The sequence below is a fragment of the Triticum dicoccoides genome, chromosome 1B (genome assembly GCF_002162155.2).
Source record: "Triticum dicoccoides isolate Atlit2015 ecotype Zavitan chromosome 1B, WEW_v2.0, whole genome shotgun sequence".
In the NCBI taxonomy this organism is placed as follows: Eukaryota; Viridiplantae; Streptophyta; class Magnoliopsida; order Poales; family Poaceae; genus Triticum; species Triticum dicoccoides.
In genome coordinates this window covers 202,778,783-202,786,658 of record NC_041381.1, presented here as the reverse complement: position 1 = coordinate 202,786,658, position 7,876 = coordinate 202,778,783, and positions in this window count along the sequence as shown.

Below are 7,876 nucleotides of genomic sequence, written 5' to 3'. Positions count from 1 at the left end.
TCAAATAGCAGCAGTAGCGAAGGAATCGCTCCATCGGGTTCAGTTAACAGCCATCGATCGATCGCTCGGGTTCAGAACGCGTAGCCGGCAGTGCAATCGCTCGGGTTCAGTTAGAGCCCAACGCCTCGCTCGACTTCAGTTAGAGCCAACGCCTCGCACACACGCGCGTACGTACGAGAGAAACGCGCATCGCTCCGCCCCCGACCTCCCACCGTAACCAGCAACTCCCCGAAATTTTCCTCCCCCTCGCTTCTACCACGGTTTTTTCTATCATGGACGGCCCAAAGAATGTCATGCAGCTGCGTCTCCAGCCCGCCCAGGACGAAAAGCCCATTTTTTGTCTTGATTTTTTGTCATAGAAGTAGGAGCCCACCACATCTATGATGATACCGGGTTTTGTCACAATTATTGTCATAGAAGTGTCATATGTATGACAGAAAAAAAATCGTTCGGCCCAAAATGTCACGGATGTGTCTTTTTTTTGTAGTGTATTGAGAAATGATATATTGCCTTTAGAGCTTTCAGTTCATGAATTGATGTCCTCTTTTCTATTTGTTGCCACTTTTTTAGTCTCCACATTGGGCGTTGAGATACAACATAGAACTAAGGTCTTTTCATCATTTTGGAAAAAGAAATTACAATTGTATTGTTCTTATTCAGAAACACAACCTTGTATATTGATCACAAATTTTTCTCAAGCTACTAAATTTTGACTTGTACAAGTTTTTTCTCAAGATAAGCTTCTCCATCATACTCCCTCCATCCTCTAGATATATCCATTTGAGCGACACTTAATATGGGACCGCATGAGTACTAATTATGTTTCATGTTACTCAATGTGATTTTGAAGGGACTTGGCGGAGGGAAAAAAGAGAAAGAAGCCAGAACAAGACATAAGCTTCAAATTAACTAATATTTGAAAATCGTTATGCTTTTGATGATTGTCATTGATGAATAATATTATAATATTATTTTGATATTGACCTAGCACAACATAGTCGTTCGCACCAGCCAATATTGGATTCTGGAGGTCATTTCATAGGAAACACTTTGCTACAAGTTTCTTCACCATTGAGCACAAACATTATCACATTCTGTGGCCTAGAGACTTGATATGCTTGGCTGGTCATGCACGCACCTCTACAACTAAATAATTACAAGATTGACTGCTTGTTATATGCCTTTTTGGATTAGTTGTGTGCAAGATTCTTCATGGAGCCTCAGTAGGAGTTCCCAATAGACCATTTTCTACAAGAATGTTTCTTTGGCAATCCATGCAAGTAATATTCATGTAAAGAAGTAGATGTTAATGCCGTTCAACACCTTAGAATTGTTTCATTATTTCATTCAAATTATTTTCTGGCCTGTTTTCTTGCAGTGATCATAATTTTATGTTTGTTTGTATCCTTGCTCACGTGTGGATTGTATTTGTGTTCTTTCATGGGGTGTATGATGGACTATTGATGGTGCTAGCCTTGTTCGGGATGGTGAGACTTAGAGAAAGGATTGAGAAATAAGAGTGATTTATAAGGTACAAAAAAGTATACTATGTTTCCCTAAATAATTTAAGCGTGATATATTTGTGTGCAAATTTTAAAGATATATGCTTAGACAATTGGTGTGGGAGTAAAATGCACCGGCGGTACTTGAACTTGCGAAGAAAGCACGGTTTGGTCACTGTATTTAAAAATACGTCCAATATGGTCACTCAATACGACAAGACATGATTATACGGTCACTGTTCACCGTACGCCACTCGTCGCTGCTCCATTTGAAGACATGTTGACCAGTGGGAGGCGCAAGCTGGCGTTTGCGGACGGTGGCACGGTATTTTTTCAGGAAAACCCCTAGTTTGGTCGGGAATCCATCACATCTCCATGTGTGTTTGGCTTCGATCATAACAAAAGGAAAGGGGAGAGGCGTCAGAGGAAGGCGATCGTCGGCGGCACCGCACCGCACCATCATTGGTGAGGGCAAGGGCAAGAGTCGCCGTGGAGACGCGGTGCATCTCGTGGCTGAAGGTGCACCACAGGGATGGCACATGTGCGATGACGTGATGGCGCTCCGCCGCCGAGCTACAGTAAGCCTTCATCTCCACCTCCATGCCTTCATCTCCACCTCCATCTTTTTAGCATTCAGGTGTGCGCGATGGAAATTTAGGTTTTGCATTGGGAATTTGGGGCTTGGCCTAGGATTATGCCTGCCCGCAAAGCCCCTGATTTGGCTAGGGTTTTGGAACATGATTTGGGGGTTTCTATGTAGGGTTTTGGAAGATGATTTGGGGGCTTCGGTGTAGGGATTTGATACATGATTTGGTATGTGCAAGTGTGGTTGTTTGTAGGAGATTAAGACGTGTTGTTCTGATGAATTGGGAGTTTCATTTTTGGTGCGCAAAGGTGGTTGCTTTCATTTGTATTCTAATGCTCTGTTATGTTCTGCTCTATGGTGTATGTAGGTGCACGCAACAAGAAATTTTTGGTTCAATTCAATCTTGGTGGATACTTTCTTGGACAAGGTAGCAACCTTTCTTATGCCAATGGCCATGAGGCATGGTATGACGATGTAGATTCAGTTACCTAGTCTCCAATTATGGTTAAACACTTAGTTGAAGAGATAGGATGGGAGATGGCAAGCAGGCTCAAGGTGTACTACGGGATTCCTATTTTGTCAATCCAGAAGAATGGCCTGAGAGATATCATAGGAGATGTAGATGATACATCTCCAACGTATCTATAACTTTTGATTGTTCCATGCTGTTATATTATCATTCTTGGATGTTTTACCTTCATTTTATAGCAACTTTATATCATTTTTTGGGACTAAACTATTGAAATAGTGCCCAGTGCCACTTACTGTTTTTTGCTTGTTTTTTTCTTCGCAGAATATCAGTACCAAACGAAGTCCAAGTGCCACAAAACTTTTTGGAGATTTTTTTGGACCAGAAGGAAACTTGGGATCCAAGGAAGCACCTGGGGGAGGCCCATGGGGCCCACCACACACCAGCGTGCTCCAGAGGCCCCTGGCGCGCCCTGATGGATGGTGGGGGCCATGGAGGTCTCCTCCACCGCCTCTCAGCTCTATAAATGCTCAGATATTCCAAAAACCCCAGGGGAGCAATCGAAACACAATTCCAGCCGCAGCAAGTTCCGGAACCACGAGATCCAATCTAGAGCCCTATTCTGGCACTCTGCCGGAGGGGAACACGATCGCGGAGGGGTTCATCATCCTCATTGGTGCTCCTCCAATGATGCGTGAGTAGTTCAGCAGAGACCTACGGGTCCGTAGGCAGTAGCTAGATGACTTCTTCTCTCTTTTGATTCTCAATACAATATTCTCCTCGAAGTTCTTTTAGATCTATTTGATGTAATGAATTTTTGTAGCGTGTTTGTTGGGATCCGATGAAGTTCATGTTTATGATCCAATATATCCATGAATATTATTTGAGTTCTTTTTAATCTCTTATATGCATGATTATTATAGCCTCGTATTTCTTGTCCGAAACTTTGGTTTGGTTTGGCCAACTAGATTGGTTTTTCTTGCAATGGGAAGAGGTGCTTTGTGATGGGTTCGATCTTGCTGTGTCCTCACTCAGTGACAGAAGGGGTAGAGAGGCACGCATGTATCATTGCTATTAAGGATAAAAAGATGGGGTCTATTCCTACATGAATATATTTTATCTACATTATGTCATCGTTCTTATTGCATTACTCCATTTCTCCATGAACTTAATACCCTAGATGCATGCTGGATAGCGGTCGGTGTGTGGAGTAATAGTAGTAGATGCAGAATTGTTTCGGTCTACTAAGCTTGGACGTGATGCCTATATACATGATCATTGCCTTGGATATCATCATAATTATTTTTTCTTCTATCAATTGCCCAACAGTAATTTGTTTACCCACCGTATGCTATTTTCTCGAGATAAGCCACTAGTGAAATCTACGACCCCCGGGTCTATCTTTTATCATTTTGCTTTCAAATCTATATTTCCAAAAACCGAAAAATACCTTATTGCACTTTTTCTTTACTTGTTTTATTTTGTGTTCTTGCTAGATCTGTTTATCCAATCTCATACTGTACAATTTAATCTATCTTTTACCGAGGAGGGATTGACAACCCCTCTTACACGTCAGGTTACAAGTATTTGTTCTTTGTGTGCAGGTACCATTTACATAGTGTTGCTTGCTTCTCCTACTGGATTGATAACCTTGGTTTCATAACTGAGGGTAATACTTATTGTAGCTGTGCTGCATCATCCCTTCCTCTTTGGGGAAATACCGACGTAGTTTCAAGCCATGTCAAAAGGAATTTGTGGCGCCGTTGCCGGGGAGACATCATCAACATCTATCAGGTACCCGATCACAAATCTCATCTCCTTGCAATTTACATCATTTGCCATTTTCCTCTTGTTTTCATCTCCCCCACTTCACGAAAATATTTGCCTTTTTATGTGCCTTCTTTTTCGTTTGCCTTTTTGTTTGTTTGCTATCTTTGTTTGTGTGCCATGTGTCTTCTATTTGCTTGCATCTTCGCTTGCTAAAAATATATTGATACGGATCCTCATCCACTTGCTAATCTTTTTAAAGTATCCAATTATGATGAACCAATTGCAAGCGAATTGAGTTCACTAGATTATCTTTATGAAGCTTTGCTTGCAATTTGTGAATCTGAAAATTGTGATGAAGTGCTAAAAGAGGAAATTTATGAAGTGATTCACGATAACTCCTTGAATGAAAAGCATGATTACAATGGGGTTATTATAAATTCTATTAATGTCAATTGTGCTAATAATATGCAAAACCCCAGGCTTGGGATGCTAATATTGATATGTCCACTACTTATTGCAATGATCATGGTTGGGGTGATTCTTGATATGATCTTGAAAATTTATTTAAGCCTCATGATGAATATGTTTGCGAATATATTGAAAGTTGGTTTGGAAGAGTGTAAAATCTAGGTAATAATGATCCCACTACTTTGGAGAATTGTCAATCTTATGAAATTTTTGATAAAAGTGGGCTTGGAGAGGTCATCACTTTATTTGATGATAATCCCACTATTTTGGAAGAGTGTCAACTTTGCATGCATGTGGATCATGAAGAGAATATTTTATGTGATAGATATATTGTTGATTTTGATTATGATCCTACATGTAATTATTATGAGAGAGGAAAATTTGGTGGTAGAAATTTTCATGTTACTAAATCACCTCTCTTTGCGTTGGAATTATTAATGCTTCCTTCTTCCTATTTGCATATGCTAGAAATTGCTTGTCTTGATTAAAAAAATCCCTATAAAATGACTATGCATAGGAAGTATGTTAGACTTAAACTTGTTTTTCACATGCTATATGATGCTCTCTTTGCGCTTCAATTTTTTTCTTCCATGTGAGCATCATTAAAATTATTTATTCCTAGCTAGGGGCATAAAACGATAGCGTTCGTTGGGAGGCAACCCAATGAATAAAATATTTTTTCTATTTTCTTTCCATTTTTGTGTGTTCACACAATTATTAGACTGTTATGATTGTGTTATTATGTTTTAATTAGTGTTTGTGCCAAGTAAAGCATTTGGGATCATGTTGGGTGATAGTTGATTTGATCTTGTTGAAAACAGAAACTTTTGTGCCCAGTAGAAGAATTGTTAAAAATCACAGAAGCGTGGTAAAATTCTGCATTTTTGACACAAGATTGATATACAAATTTTCTATGATGTCCTATTGTTTCAGAATTTTTGAAGTTACAGAAATATGGTCAAAGTCCAGATTACTACAGACTGTTCTGTTTTCGTTGCATTATGTCCTTACTTTGATGAATATATGGATTGTGTTGGGGGGGCTATAAGCCATAGTAAAGTTGGAATACATTAGGTATAATGCAATTATAAAACACGAATGGCTTTGCAACAGTACTTAAAGTGGTGATTTGCTTTATTATACTAACGGATCTCACGAAGGTTTTGTTAAGTTTTGTGTGATTGAAGTTTTCATGTTTTGGGTGAGATCACGATGGATGAAGGAATAAGGAGTGAAAAGAGCCTAAGATTGTGGATGCCCATGGCACCCCAAGTTAATATTCAAGGAGAACCAAGCAACTAAGCTTGGGGATTCCCCGGAAGGCATCCCCTCTTTCTTCTAACTACCATCGATAATTTTACTTGGAGCACTATTTTTATTCGTCACATATCATGAGTTTTGCTTGGAGTGTCTTGTATTATATGAGTCTTTATTTGTTTTGCTTTTTAGTTTGTCGCAATCATCCTTGATGGACACACCTATTTGAAAGAGCCATAATTATGCTATGATTTGTTAGAATTGCTCTATGTGCTTCATTTAATTTTTTTGAGCTATGGAATTTCTCTAGTGCTTCACTTATATCTTTTTGAGCATGGTGTGCTTAAAATTTTTGAAAACAAATACTCTTATGCTTCACTTAGGTTAATCTGAGAGTTAGTAAAATTTTGAAGAAATTTTCTCATGCTTCACTTATATTATTTTGAGAGACGAAACTTTTATGCTCATGTTGTTCACTTAAATTTGTTTGAGCATGTCAAAAGCAATTGCAATATACGAAATTAGTCCCAAAGTGATAGATATTCAAGAGGGATATAATAAAAACTTTCATGAAGATCATTGGACAAATTAAACTTTATTCTTTGTAATAGTTTCGAGATATGATGATAGTGATATGTGAGTCATGTTGATGAGTAATTATGCTTTAGTAAGAATATTGGTGTTAAGGTTTGTGATTTCCTATGCAAGCACGAAAGTCAATAGTTACGCAATGAAATTACATCCTACTTGTGGTGCATTATTCGGTGTTAGTTATGCTTAATGCTCGTTTATGAGAATTTTTGTTTCTTTGTTGATTGCTTCTCAATCTATTTGCTAGCCTCCATTTGTACTAAGTGGGAATACTACTTGTGCATCCAAAATCCTTAAACCAGTTATGCTATATGAGTCCACCATACCTACCTATATGCAGTATTTCTATGCTGTTCTAAGTAAATTTGTATGTGCCAACTCTAATTTTCAAAATGAATTTCCTTTTTGTGTGCCCGTACCGCTCATGACACGGCAGGGGGTGGCCAATATGTTTCCATGCTAGATGTGTTATTCTCAAGATGAGTGTTTATTCACTCATCATTGCACGAGGGTGTGGCCGTAATAGGGATGCCCATTCTCGAAATGAAAAGGAAATTTACTTTATGTTGTCAAATAATAAATTCCTTGGGAAGTGTTGGTATGGAAGGCACCCGTTGATACGGCTAGCCATGGATGGTGAAAGAATGGTGGAAAAAGGAATAAACTTTATTTTTTGTTTGGGAACCGCCTAAGATGAATCTAGCATGGAAAGTATTGGGAACTACTCGGTTGTTTTTATTGACGGGAAAAGCATGTCTCTCAAAAAAAATATCTCTCAATTTTTGCTTTGAGCTCTGGCACCTTTACAAATCTCTACTTCCCTTAGCGAAGGGCCTATCTATTTACTTTATGCAAATTTTTATTTTTATTTGAGTCTTCATCTTGTCTTATAAAGCACCAACTAGGGAGCACTATGATCATACTTGTGCATTGGATGTAGCTAATATTCGAGTGTGTTTCGTGAAAGGATCAATGATCGAGCATAATGGGCTAGGGATAGCTTTATTTAGTGTTGATATTTTGTAAGGCATGGTTTCTTGTTGATATGCTTGAGTATTGAAGTCTTCGTGTCAAATATAGACTATTGCTTTGAACCATCTAAAAGTCCATATGTCCATGCTACAAAAGAAAACAATATGTGATGAACATTATAGGCAGCATTCCACATCAAAATTATGTTTTTATCATTAACCTACTCAAGGATGAGCAGGAATTAAGCTTGGGGATGTTGAT